General features: G+C 35.7%; 1 pseudogene; it reads right to left on the bottom strand.

Annotated features, from left to right (window-relative positions):
• Window positions 1-11725: 11725 nt before the first annotated feature.
• LOC143534444 (transcription factor MYB36 pseudogene) lies at window positions 11726-12987 on the bottom strand (annotated as a pseudogene).
• Between the last annotated feature and the right edge of the window lie 2253 nt (window positions 12988-15240).

Below are 15240 nucleotides of genomic sequence, written 5' to 3'. Positions count from 1 at the left end.
TATGAAACAAGCAAGTAATAAAAAAAATGTAAAAATATCGATGAGGCCGTTTTCTATTTGACATAAGTCTAAATAGTAAGGGGGGGCGAAGGATCATACTTATTGAGGCTACTAAGGCTATGAAACAATAATAAACACAAATGAAACATGAGGCATAATTCATACAAGCAAGTACTAACACACAAGTCCACGATGTGAATTGTAGCTTGAAGCAACGAAGCTAAATTAAATTAAGTGTTTTTCAAGGATATATATGCTACCCCCAAAACATTTAAAGAGTAAAAAGGGGGTGTGAGAAACTCACCCGTTAAGTAGCGAGCAAAAAGAGAAAATAATCGAAGATATCTTAAGCGATCCTAGATAAGTAAATCCTAGATAAGTAAATTACTAGGGTCAAAATAAGGTTGAGGAAAAATAAGAAAAGTTGGTCGTCATGCTCGGTTTATAAGTTCTTTACGAAAAGTTTAAAAATAATTTTATTCTATTTTTTTATAAGTTAAATGAAAAGAAATTAGTTACTTGATTTTAAATTAATTTATTTTAGTTTTAGGAGAAATATAGGTTATAATATTTATTAGTTAATTTTAAATGAGTTCGGTTTGTTTCCGGACCGAAATTATTTAAGAAAGTAAGTTAAACGAGTGGTTCGTTTTTGTCAGACATGAACCCGGTTTTGAGTCGGTTTTATGCCTAACATTGAAATGATAAGATGAAGTAATGTTTGAAGAGGTTTAGTTTGGTTTATTTGTTTTGCAAAAGCTAGTTTTTAACATAAAATTTAAATAACTGACATTAGACGAGCCAATAAGTGAAACTGAAACGTAACCATGATTGTCAAGGTTTAAGGTGACAACACAATGATGATCACTTGGTATGTTGTAAAAAAATAATAACTTTGCTCGATGATGGAATAACAAGATTGAAAGAAGAACTTGATCGGGTTGACTTTCTTGGTCAAACTTAGACTTGAGCACAATGGAGAAGCAAGAACACAATAGAGAGAGTAGAATGTTGTAGTAAACAAATTGGTAAAAGCTTAGAGGGGTATATATAGGAGGAATTTAGTTCATAAAAATGTTGGAGGTGCAAATGTATGAGCTAGTCATATTGCTAGTCATAAGCAATATTAATCACCAATAATGAAGAGTTTTGATTCAAATGATGAAAAGGACTCTAACTAACACCTAAGTACAAGTTTAAGTTTATCCAAGACTTTCAAAAACAAGTCAAAAGGCTGAAATTCGGATAGGAGGAGTTCATGCTATTTGACCGGCAAGGAAAAGACTACACGGGTTGCTCGTCGCATCGCGCGACGAGCTTGTTAATCCTCGTCGTGCTACGAGATGAGGCAGTCAACGGAAGTCAAACATGGCCATGCCTCGTGGCGAGCTTGGCCATGCTCTTCGTGTGGCATGGCTATCTCCGGGGGGGGGGGGGGGGGTATGTGGAAAATTTACATTTAAGTAAAATACTCAACAAATACGAGTTTTCATTAATCAATGTCAATCCGATTACAAACAATTCAGGTAAACAAATACAAATACAAATTAAATTTGACGAATGTCATAGCATTCCCTAATTTTGAGAATTTCGTCCCGAAATTAAGTAGAAGAATCTGTAGAAAAGAGACACGGATACTTCTTTTCATGATTGTGGTGTTTGATTGGGCACGGGCGTTCCTGTCCTTACTTAGAGGTCCAGTTGCCATCTGTCTTTCGAAGAGGGATTTCCCAGCCTATCTCGGTATATGTTACCGAAAGAAGGAAGGAGAATCTAATGATTTCCCTAATTATGTGAGAAAGAAAAACCAGTTTGTTAGAGCTGCGGCAGAGAAGTAATCAACAGAATGGGTCCCTGTTGTTCACGAGTGAAGGGGATCAAGATCTCGTAAATTCATTGTCTTTCTTGATTCAAATCAGAAAGAACTTCTTTCACTATTGAAGCCATGCGATTTCGCATTGACGACTCCAAGCTCGCATTTCGGACAACGTGGGACGGCCCTGCATCAGCAGAAGCGGTTGAGGCGCACTCCTTTGATGTTTCGGGAAATGGCTCCATCAACACTCCTATCGAGAACGAATCTTCCGTCCAGGAGTTCGAGTGTGATGGTCCCCCGGAACCTGAATTGGAAGGGATTATTTCCCCACCCGATGGATTCATCATATTGGCTCCGACCCCCGCAGTGACGAGTGCTCGATGGCTTTCATTTGATCTTCACGCTCCCAAGTGAATTCGGTGCCACGTTTTGATTCCCAATTAACCTTTACCAAAGGTATATGGCTTTGCTTGGTTTGCTTATCTTTGTGGTCCATAATTTCCGCGGGTTTCTCGACAAAATGCATCGCTTCGTCAACGCGCACTTCATCGAGAGGTATATGGAGATTTTTCTTAGCTAAACATTTCTTGAGGTTGGAAACATGGAACGTTGGATGAACGTTTGAAAGTTCTTGCAGAAGCTCAAGGGTGTATGCCACCTTACCCACTCGTTCGAGAATTTTGAAAGATCCAACAAATCGAGGTGCTAAATTTCCCTTCTTGCCAAAACCGACACCCCCTTCCAAGGAGAAACCCTAAGAAGGACGCGGTCACCGACATTAAACTCAAGAGGCCTTCGTCGTCTGTCAGCGTAGCTCTTTTGAAGACTTCTGGCCGCGGGGAGATTTTGCCGAATTTCAGCAATTCGGTCAGTGGTTTCTTGAACAAGCTCAGGTCTGGTGATTTGAGTTTCACCTATTTCACTCCAACAAATTGGGGAACAACACTTACGATCGTAAAGTTCCTAGAAAGGTGCCATACCGATACTCGAGTGATACTATTAAGGTGACAATATTATCATTACTATATTAAATTTCCAAGTACACAAGTTCGAATATAAATGACATTATAATAAAGCAAACTAACTATTACGTCAATTTATTTTGAAATAACCTAAGGCAATCTAGTGTCTTCGATCTTAATAATTTCATCACACATTCATACCTGTAGCGTATATATAAAAAAATGTCAACTAAAAATAGTTGGTGAATTTCCTACAAGTTGTTATATAATATAATATAATATGAAGCAAAACCATACAATTCCATGAACATGCATATTAAACAAGCAAGTAATGAAAAATATAAAAATATCGATGAGGTCCTTTTCTATTTGGCATAAAGTTTAAATAGTATGGGGGCTTATGATCATAGTGATTGACGCTACTGCATGTAACACCCGTAAAATCCCATGAATAGGGAACCGTGTATAGATTCGCTCAATAGTCGAATATTGACATCCTAGGAGTTAAGGGGTCTTTTAGTTCTTTAAAAGGTTCATTTATATAACTAGATTTTAAGACGAATTATATTGTATGGAGGATGGACCTGTAATGCCCGTAATTTCTCGTGAAATGGAAATGCCATGTATAGTTATGTATATTGGTTTATTTGTTATCTTGAAACTCGAGGGATCTTGTGCTATTCTTAAAAGTCCAATTATATTAACTTTGAGTAAAAGGGATTAGTCTTACCAATCTTAAGGTGGATTTTTGTAGTTTCATCAAAAATATCAAAAGTGGATGCGACCCCTAACCCTAAAACACCGATCGCAGATTCCCTCTCCCTCCCCACTTCGATTTTGGCCAATTCATTGCGAATAAAAGGCTGCCCTAATTCAATTCCAGATTGGTTTTAGGTGTTTGCATCATTTTTTGTTCGTTTATCGTTGATTGAAAACCTATTTGAGCCCTAATTACCATGTTGCGGTCATTTTTCTTATTCCCCTCTTCAATTCGTTTTTTAATATAATCAAAAAGTGTTCCAAGGCTGCTACGACCTAATTACAGGTTAGTATGATGTTATGGAATATCTTTTTGATCGATTATTGGTGTTTAGGACCAATTATGAACCCTAATTCTTTGTTTACAACAACTGTTTGGTTTTCTGGTAGAAATTCCGGCTGTGACAGATGGCGGCCACTGCATAGGGTGGAGGTACTCGGTGGCGCGGTCGCTTGGCTATATTACTTGTTCAATTTCGAGTTTGTATAACCAAGTTATGAGCATAACAAGAAATGGGTCGCATTCCGGATGACGGTGGCCACAGTTTCTGGCGGCGGGAACTGGTGGCTCTGGTGGGGCTCGGCGAGACAAACACGCGGATATATTATATACCCCAAACGGAGTTGTTTGGCAGGGTTTCGAGCTATTCAACTATTAGAGTGTAAAACCGAATGAACCTGGAGGCTGTTTTTAGTTCCGGCAGCTGCAGGGGCGGAGACAACCCATGATAATAGTGTTCTAAGGTCTAGAATGTCGAGACGAGTTTGTGGATATGTGATTCGCGCAGATCGGAGTTTTCAATTGCCCTTTTTACGGGTTAAGGTGAGGAGTCCCTAACAGCTTAACTGTCTTTGGGGCAAGATGATAAATTATTTAAGTCATTGACTTGTGTTTAGAGACTTAAGGTGAGGAGGCCCGGGTTACGTTCTTGATTGAGGAAAAGATTATTTTGTCTTATTTTTATGAAAGTCGTATATTTATTAAATTAATCCATTCCAGATAAATATTATTTATGAAAACATGAACTCACTCAGCCTAAGTGGACTTTGTGTGCACGTTAGACTGATTTCAGGTTTGAGGAGACATGGAACATCACTTAGACGTGCTCGAGGCTACCTGAAACTTTTTGGAGGCATTTCTAGTTGAAGACCTGTTATTAAAATAAAATAGACGTCTCCATTTATTGCAGAAACTTATTTTGTTCGATGTAAGAATTTTATTTGGATGGTTTTTTCCCGGGTTGTGATTTGCACTTGAAAACTTTTCCGCTGCATGTCACTCTGAACTTATTTTAATAAATTTAATTCACTTTGACATTTACTTATGAATTTTTATGGTGTGCTTATCAAGTGTTTGATTCCAAGGTTTTGGGGTATTACATTGTGGCTATAAACAATAATAAACACAAATTAAACATGAGGCATAATTCATACAAGCAAGTACTAACACACAAGTCCACGATGTGAATTGTAGCTTAAAGCGATCAGACTAAATTAAACTAAGTGTTTTTTAAGGATATATATATGCTACCCCCCAAAACATTTAAAAGAGTAAAAAGGGGGTGTGAGAAACTCACCCGTTAAGTAGCGAGCAAAAAGAGAAAATAATCGAAGATATCTTAAGCGAGTGAACCGACAAGGTTCGGTTCAGTGAGCAATCCTAGATAAGTAAATTACTAGGGTCAAAATAAGGTTGAGGAAAAATAAGAAAAGTTGGTCGTCATGCTCGGTTTATAAGTTCTTTACGAAAAGTTTAAAAATAATTTTATTCTATTTTTTTATAAGTTAAATGAAAAGAAATTAGTTACTTGGTTTTAAATTAATTTATTTTAGTTTTAGGAGAAATATAGGTTATAATATTTATTAGTTAATTTTAAATGAGTTCGGTTTGTTTCCGAACTAAACATTATTTAAGAAAATAAGTATGAGTGGTTCGTTTTGGTCGAACATGAACCCGGTTTTGAGTCGGGTTTATGTATAGCATATTTGAAATGATAAGATGAAGTAATGTTTGAAGAGGTTTAGTTTGGTTTATTAGTTTTGCCAAAGTTAGTTTTTAACATAAAATTTATATAAACGATATTAGACGAGCCGACAAGTGAAAATGAAACATAACCATGGTTGTCAAGGTTTAAGGTGACAACACAATGATGATCACTTGTTGTAGTTTACAAAAAAAATAATAATAATAATAACTTTACCCGAAGATGGAACTACAAGAGAGAAAAAAGAACTTGATCGGGCTGACTTTCTTGGTCAAACTTGGACTTTAGCACAAAAAAAAATAATAATAATTCATGCCTCTTGACCCGCAAGGAAAAGACTACACGGGTTTCTCGTCGCGCAATGTATCTTTGGTTTTTGAAAGAGAATTGCACCATGCGGACCAACAAGTTCCTAATGTGTCCTCAGTTTTTGAAAATGATCATAAATCATTTGGAACCTAATCTTATTTAAGACACGGAGATTCTTGTCGATCTTATTAGTTTGATCATATGAATGAAGATATGATGCAAAAAATTAAAGTCTACTCCTACTATTTCAGTAGTTACTACTACACCTACACCGGCTGCTACTACTTCTTCAAGTACAGCAGTGGTGACATTAATGACAACAGCATCAACAGATCCTCGTTTTATGTCTATTCAAAGATCTTTTCTTCAACCAGTTCAATCTCTGATATCTTCTCCACAACTAACTCTAGCTATTACAAGTCCATCCATTCGTGCTATGTAGACGCCAAGGCCAGATTACTCATTTATGTCATTTAACAGGCCTCAAGGACCGATGTAGCTGATTCATCCAAACGTCTATAACCTATCGGCAAAACATCATATGTTTCAATTGATGAATCTGATGCTTTTATAAGAGAATTAAATGAATGCAGATCGTCAATTTCAAGAACGGATGTTGAATGATCAAATACAGATGGTGCGAGGTTTATAGTTTTTGCAAAGGGAGAACTGGGAACTGAAAGCCCTGGTAGCTATTCAGGGGGAGAAATTTGAGAAGCAGGATGTACTGCTTCTTCAATTGACATGTAAAGAACACAAGTTGAAGAAATTGAAGGATCATGATCATGACAACGATCCTGAAGCAGGCGGTTTTAATCAGCAACAAAGTGGTTCATCATCTGGTAATGCACCTGCTAAGGGGGAATTAGGTGGAAATAAGATTATTGTTTACCATGATTCAACCGAGGTACAACCCGTAAATACCTTGAACATGAAAATGGTGTTGTTTGTGGATGAGAAAGGGGTTGTGATGAGTATGGTTAATGCTGATGAGATCATAGAAGGTGAGTTTCTTGACCACTGTTTAAAAAAAGAACAAATTGCCATTCTTCTTAACTTAAATAAAGAATACGGAGAAGAGTTGGAAAGTCAAGAGAATGCGGAGATAGAGGATATTGAGGAAGTCAGATTCGATACAAGTATTCCATTTAGGAGTACTTGTTATGATGATGTTGAAATGGAAGATGTGACGGCTAAGGAATACCCTGGATTTGTACACGCAGTTTAACACTGATGAGGGGATTCCTTTTTTCGCGATAGAACATTATGAAGCAGCCGAGGAGTGTCTGAGAAAGGAGAAAGAGAAAGATAAGGGTAAGGAGAAAGTGACAGAACCCAAGACACGACAGACTTCGGATGAAATGTTCAATTATAATGCCAAGAAGATGAACAAGATGATAGTTACATTGCGGTATGCGGAAAAAGAAGACTATTGAAGGCCCATTTGTTTGCTTATCAAATGAAGAAGTTTGTAGCTTTGAAGACTGTTAAAGGTAATATTGTCTCGTAGATGTATGAACCGGAGCTTAAGGTATGTATCGTGAAGTGGGAGAGCGGCATGCAGTATTTTCAACATATTACTCATGTTCTTTCCATGCCACGATGGATGTTCGTACTTTGGCGAGTAGACCATTCATGAACCGTGGTGATAATCAGTTAGCAGATTGGTTCTATCTTCATTTAATCCATGAGGTAAATTATGGTTTTAGGTTCTTCAAGCCATAGGTGCCTACAAGGAAGTATTTTGATGAAATTGATCCTCGCACCGGCTAGAGAAAATTGCTGCTTAATGTAAAGCCGCCTCAAACGCTGAAGAAAGTCCCTTTAAAGACTTTTCCTAAAAGTCTTTATAAGAAATTTAATGGTATTATGATGACAAGACTGGTGAAGTAGTAATTGTATTGGGTTCTAGATTGAAGATTGAGTTAATTCAGATAATTGATCCAATGTCGCTGGTTAACCTGTCTGAGTCTGATAACGACGTTTTATTTCATAATCAGATCAGATGGGCACACAACAAAGACAACGAGCTGGCTATGCAATTCCAATGTGTGGTTCATGTTTGTCATGCGTTTGGAATTTATAGTTGTGCTGATTGGAAGACCAAAAGATTCATGAGTTGAAGATCACAAAGCTCGAGACGAGGGGGAGTTTGTTGATACATCATTTGTATTCTCGGTATTTGTTTAACGTACTTGGAATTCATTACTCATTTAAATAAAGAGTTTTCTATAAAATATTTATGGGGGCTCAATTACTTTCTTGGGCTTGAAGTCACTTATACAACCCATGGGTTATTTATAAATCAATCTAAATACGCTCTGGATATTTTTAAACGATCAAACATGTTGGACGCTGAACCGGCCAATTCCCCATTGGCAACGAATATCTCCTTCACAACCACGAGGGACCTTTTCTCGGATCCAACCCGTTATCATTTAGCTGTTGGTGCCCTACAATACTTGACTATCACTTGACCCGACATTTCATATGTTGTTAACAAAGTGAGTCAATTTTTACATGCCCCAACTATAGGGCACTACCATAAAGTAAAAAAGAATCCTTCGCTATATCAAAGGCACCTTATCATTTGGTCTCACCTTTTGTAAACCCAAACATACATCTATTCTTGGTTACTCTAATGCTGACCGGACACGTTGCCTTGAGACTCGTCGCTCCAAGTATGGATATTCTATATTCTTGGGTGAAAACCTCGTCTCATGGATTGCGAAGAAACAACCTACGGTCTCTCTTTCTAGTTGTGAATCCGAATATTGGGCCATGTCCCCCACTGCGGTAGAATTTATTTGGATTACGCACTTACTGCATGAACATCATGCTTTGCCTCCGGATCGTTCAACCATTTTATTTGACAACCAAAACATATGACTTAGATTATCACTTTATCTGTGAGCTAGTCTCTATTGGGAAACTACACACAAAGTTTATACCAACTAAGCTTCAGGTGGTAGATATATTCACTAAAAGTTCACCTCGTTCGTAGTTTGAGTTCTTTCGAAGCAAACTTCATCTTGGACGACCACTTCTCTCTTGAGGGGAATATTAAACCCAAACCTTTTAGTTTCTGTCACTTATGTATTTCATTAGTTGTTGAATTTGTTATTTTGTAATTATCTTTTTTTATTCATTTGTGGAGATACGAAAATTCAATCATCTCAAAAGCATTACTCATGGTGGGTAGTATGTCCAAATGGTTCTACTAAAATCATCCACAAATGTAAGAACAAATTTTTTATTTATTGTGAGAGGGTGTGCTGTAGGGTCTCCAAACACCCATATCTATATGCTCAAAAGTTTTAGAAGTGGACTTTTGAGTTTTGACTATCGGTAAAGAACAGATGATGCCTGGGGTTTAGACATACATCACAATGCTCAATTGGATCCGTACGTGTGAGAAAGTAAATTCAATTGTTTCAACTGTAAAATGGCAAACGCACAAAGTCTATATATGATGCCAAACTTTGCTACTAACAACAAGATTATAGAAAAAGATTGGCAAGAACACAAGAATTATTACTCACAGAATTCAATCGACTTGCAGTAAAAAGATGTAATATTAGAACCAATACAAATAGATTTGATATACTAAGTATACAAATAACTATAGTAATTCCACGAACACTAAAGTAATTATTATTACATTATAGTTTTAAATTAGAGTAATTATTAATTTTTTTATTTATTTTGTAGTGAATTAATTACTAGTTAGTTCATAATTATAAAGTAATAATAACTATTCTAGTATTTTTATATGTTTAGTAGGTTAATCTCATTTGTACCATTTCTTATCCAAAAGATGTAATCCTAACTTTGAGCAACAAGATACAAGATGCATAAACTATCCCATTTGTATCAACCCAACAGTATTTTCCGACACCAAATATCCGTCAATTGAAGTACAATTTTCTTCTAGTGAAAAGATAAATGTCGTTCTCCCAACAAAACAAATACCATTATTAATGGTTGTCTTGTTAAACAAATAATTTACATATAGAACACAATTATTTTATTTAACTTTCACTTCTTTTATGATGAAACAACGAGATCATAGATCTTGATCCAGAGTACTTTGAATAATATTTCCGACAATAATGATTCATTTACTCACATTTTTTCTATCAATGGGAAAGAATTTTGAGCTGCAAAATTCCTTTTGGTGTTTTTACTAATCGTCAATGATGTATCAAAATATGTATCATGTGACATGACACTGTGTCATGGTTCTATCTAGTACGTGACTTTATTCAAGATAGGACCATGTATATATACCATAAATATAAGAAGAAATTGACTTGACGCTATCACACAAATGTACAGAGTTATTACTTATTGGTTTTTTCGATCTCCTTCACTTACAGTCTACCGTTATATTATACCTAATTTAATTACAACTGAATTTGAATATACAGCTAGAACAAGATGAATTGAATCATGACCGTCGAGCCCTCCTATCTCATTGTACCAGCTATATGTCCGTTCACTATGGTTGCATTTGGTACGCAGGAATGACATGTGAAACAAAATAAAATGGATCATGATGAGGGAATAAAAAAAGTGATGTTTGGTTTGTCAATGTAATGAAATTAACGATTAAACAAGGAATCTTATTCCATTAAAATCATCCCTTCCCACCCCTTCTTTTTTGTATTCCGTTCGTCTTTCATCTTATTTTCTCGACACCACCGTTGCCGCCGCCACCACCTGACTGACACCGCCTTCGTTGCCACCACCACCATCACCATCACCACACAACCTGAACACCACCGTAGCCATTTCCATTTTTTTTATTTTGGTATTTTTTTTAATTTTATTTTTAGGTAGCTGCATTTTTGTCATTTGTATTTCATTCCCGTTTCTTTTTGTGTCTAATAAGCAACTTAAAGTAATGATTCATTCATGTCCCATAGGTTAACGTACCAAACAAGACAATTAATAGTAATAATTTATTTCATTCCCCCGTCTATTCCATTTCCTCTTCAATCATTTCCCCATATGCGTACCGATGATCCCCCATGTCTTTGTACTTCATGTTTGTCTACTTGGTTGTTTGTGATCAAGAACATCAGTTGAATACCAAGAGTTTGTAAGGTTGATTTTGATTCAAATTCGTTTAGATTAGCCACCAATTCATGGTATCTTTCTCTCTAAAGAGATTAAAGCACAAAGACAATTTCAAGTAGCCTAGAATAATCTAGGCTAGGGAGAAGGCAGTGGTGGACATGCGGCCCGATTTGGTTTTGGGTTAAAACGATGCAAAAACATAAATGTTAGCTTCTTAGTTTTTGAAGACCGTTCGGTTGCGATTTTTCAGTTTCTTCGGTTTTTGGTTTGTGTTCGGTGTGGTTTGGTTTCGATTTTGTTATTTGGCTTTAAATTTTGGACAAAAAAAGTGGTCTAATCATTGAATTCGAACCTAAATTTATTTGTTAGTAAATATCTAATTGATTATCATACATTACGACTAAAATATTTGGGTTAAGCTATATATATTAAACTATTAAAAGTTACTTAAAATGTAAAATAAGAATAAATTAGTTCGGTTTGGTTTTTTAGTTTTAGTTAAACGCAAAACCAAAATCGAGCCAAAGTTTAGTTTTTACGAAAACATAAAACTGAGCCTTAGGTTTTTGTTTTGATTCGGTTTTTTCGGTTTCATGCATACCTTATGAGAAGGTGTTGTGACACAATATGAAATATTTGTTTCTTGATTGATATACCAAAACCATACGTACGTCACTTTTATAGATATGCTACAATAACTACATAAGAAGATAACCATCATAACTACATAAATGTTATGATGGTTTTTATTCTAACACGTACCATAATATCCTAGAAACATTCAAATTCAGAACCCATCTTAATTTCAGAACTCATTTGTTGTTCAAGAGCTCATTGATTTCAGCTTGAAACTCCCAATACTGTTGTAGTTCCATGCTTGGAGGCTGTCTTGTGCCATCTGATTCCAGTACTACAGATGATGACTCAGTAATGTTGATCATCAAACTACTCATTGAGTAATTGGATTGTGCATGGTATTCAACCTTTTGAGAAGTACTAGTACCAGCTGAAAAGCTTTCCCACATGGGGGCGTAATTATGGTACAGAGGGATATTAGGGTTTTCAAGGCTTTGGAGTTGCATGTGAAGTTGTGGCCTTTCAGTGGATGCGTTTCTTAGGGTTTCTATTCCCTTGCTCTCTTTCTTTTCGTTGCTTGAACTGGAAAACCTATTTGCTGGAGATTCTTTGTGCCTTCCGAGTAATTTCTTCTTCAGTCTCGTGTTCCAGTGATTTTTGATATCGTTATCTGTTCTACCTGGCAGTTGAGCTGCCATTATTGACCACCTATATAAAATTCATCAAATCGATCAGACACAATCAGATAATAGATAAGTGCAGTTCAAAAAAAAAAAGATAATAGATAAGTATATTAAAAAAACGAAAGATAAAACTTAATCGCTATTGCCTAGACGCCATAAATGACGTTCACCACCATTAAGCACCCCTGACAACAGGTCCCACGGCCGACATGATGAGGTGAATCACAGTGGTGGTGCTCAGGTTTGATCCTGAAATCCCATCTAGCTATCATGTACTAGAGCACAACATAGGAAACTAGAATAGAGTAAAACCTGCTGCCTATACTACCATAGAGGCTGCATATGATATTGTCTTCTTCTTCTTCCGAGAATCCGCCATGCCTGATGTTGGGTCGTAGGTAATTCAACCATCTCAATCTGCAGCTTTTCCCACACCTGTTGAGCCCTGCAAAGCACTTACCAGTTAAAACTTCATAAGGGTCTCAAAGGAAACTAAAATCTTAATGAAGAAACAGGTATTATGAACACAATGAAGCGAATGCACACCGATCTTTTGGGGAAGCGTAATCCAGTTACCACCATTGCCATATTTTTCAATGTGATCTTTGAGCTTAGCATCTTCTTCAGATGACCAAGCTCCCTTCTTCACATGTGTTTTATCACAGCATGGTGCTCTCCCCATCTTTATTTAATTGTTGTGACTTGTTTCTTGGTCCTCTTGTATCTATATTTTTTCTTTCCCTCTAGACAATCAGATGCGCCACTGGTTAATTGGTTAAAATTGTACTAGGGAAGACCCAAGATTCATGTGCAGTTGGTATGAAAAGTTTCGTTTGGATGTGATACTTAATAAACAAACCAAAAAGATATTAACAAAGGGAAAGAAAGAAATTGTAACACCCTGACTTTAAATGGAATACACTCGTTTAGTACGTACAGATTGCTCATAAGTTCGTAACACTATTAAAGTGATAAGAAGTATATTTATTCTATTTCATAAAGTAGCAAGTACACAATTGTTCCTAAATAGACAAGAAACATTTCATCGAATAACATATAAAGTTAAATTTAATATATCCTAAAGTCGACTAGTGATTTTCATCCTTAGCACGCCATTGATTCAACCTACAGCACGTTGAAAATAATATACTTTTGTCAACACGTATGTTGGTGAGATTTCTAAGTTTAGAAATATATATATATATATAATACGAAACTTTGCTTGATTTACATGTCACATGTAATAATTCCAACCATAATGTAAATGATAACAAGTATGAAATAACGCACTCTCCCGGCCAAAGTCACGGAACCGGGGAATGATAACCACCATTACGTCCAATCGAGACATAGGCGCAGGTACGTCCCGTTGGACCCTCCCACTTTGATGTTTAATATTTGATGTACTAACCCTAAAGCAATAAATACATTGCACATTATACACGTATGATGACCATAAACGATATGAAAGAATATTATTAACATGCTCGACATTAACGCCAATCGAGAGTAATATTAACATGCTCGACATTAACGCGAATTGGTTTGAAATAATAATAAAGAAAACTAACTATAAAGATTTGTAACATGCTAAAAGGGTTTATGAAACACTCACTTGATGGAGTTACACGGGTGAAAGATGAATTAAACACGTAAGTGAGCTGAACCGAATGAGTATAGTTTGGCGAGCGGTCCTAGAATATAAATTCTATGTTCAAGGCAATGGTTATGAATTAAAAAAAAAACAAGATGGTGATGAGTTTTGTTCAATTTTAGAGTTTTGGAAGAAAAATATACGTTTCCACTATACTTAGTTTTGTTATGTTTTTGTCACAAAATCTATAAGTTGGTAAATTTTATTCAAGAATCGGGTTTTAATATTTGTTAGTCAAGTTCTTTGGCCGTTTTAATAAAGTCAAGCAAGCTGGCCTAAAATGTAAGAAAATGGATTTAAGCGAGCGGTTCATTTTTGGTCGAACCCGAACCCAGTTTTATGAAGGGTTTGTCTCCCACATGGTAAAAGTGTTGTTCTTAGCTTATATTTTAAAGAATTTACGTGTTAAAATATATGTGTTTAAAATTTCCAAACTTTGACCAAAAAGAAGCATAAGTGAGTTGAGTTTGTTTTTGTTGGACGAACACCGTTGTCGAATATTTTCAACTCGGTAAAACATCCTAAACGAAATAAACTTGCAGAAAAAAAATACACGACTAAACTAAGGAGTGAACACAAGAATAAAAGAATGAACTTGAGTCTTGACCGGTTTGACTTTTGGAGTCAAACTTGAGTGGAAACACCAAGGGAAGCTCGATATCAACAATTTTCATGATTCTGGATGTGGAAAAGTAAGAAGCAGAGATTTGAAGCTCTATTTATAGGGAAATAGGGTCAAGGGTGTTTAAACTAGTTTAATTTGGTTAAGAAAGTTTAATAGAGTTGAAAATTCTAAAAATTTTTGAATGGAATCATAAATTTGGAGTTGTAATATAGAGGTAATGATTAAAGAGGGTCAATGTGATTATAAAAATGCTAATCAAAACATAAAATGAAACAATTTGGCCATGAATTTGATTTAATGCTCTATTTCAACAAAAAATATAGTAATTATGGCTTTGGTCACGTATCGTCTGACATGCCAGGGGTGGCTCCGCAGTGAATTGCGACCTAAAATAGAACCGCTGAGCTATTGACTCCGTTGCGTTATGCGACATGGCAGGAAACATCAAGCTTTTGTTGTTGATATTTTTGACCCTTGGACTTTGTTTTTAATTCAATAATGGTTCGAAATACATGAAATTTAACTGGTAAATAATTATATAACATTCCCACAACGTAGCATGTATAAATACTCAATAAATTCATAATTTTATTAATGAAAAAAGATCCAAAATTTTAAAACAGGTTGGGTTTTCGGCTTTGAAAATTAACGAATGCTACAGGATTTATAACTTTTTGCAAATTTTGTCCCGAAATTAAAATAAAAATAAAATTCTAAAAAGAAAACAACTACCACACGGAGTTGTTAAAAGTTTAATCCAATTTTACATATATTTGAAAATTATATAAA

Source organism: Bidens hawaiensis, unplaced genomic scaffold, assembly GCF_021521415.1.
Source record: "Bidens hawaiensis isolate Kalapana, Puna unplaced genomic scaffold, B.hawaiensis_p1.1 tig00000760_1, whole genome shotgun sequence".
NCBI classification, from domain to species: Eukaryota; Viridiplantae; Streptophyta; class Magnoliopsida; order Asterales; family Asteraceae; genus Bidens; species Bidens hawaiensis.
Note: the sequence above shows the minus strand (reverse complement) of the source record. Positions and strands in the feature narration are given on the sequence as shown.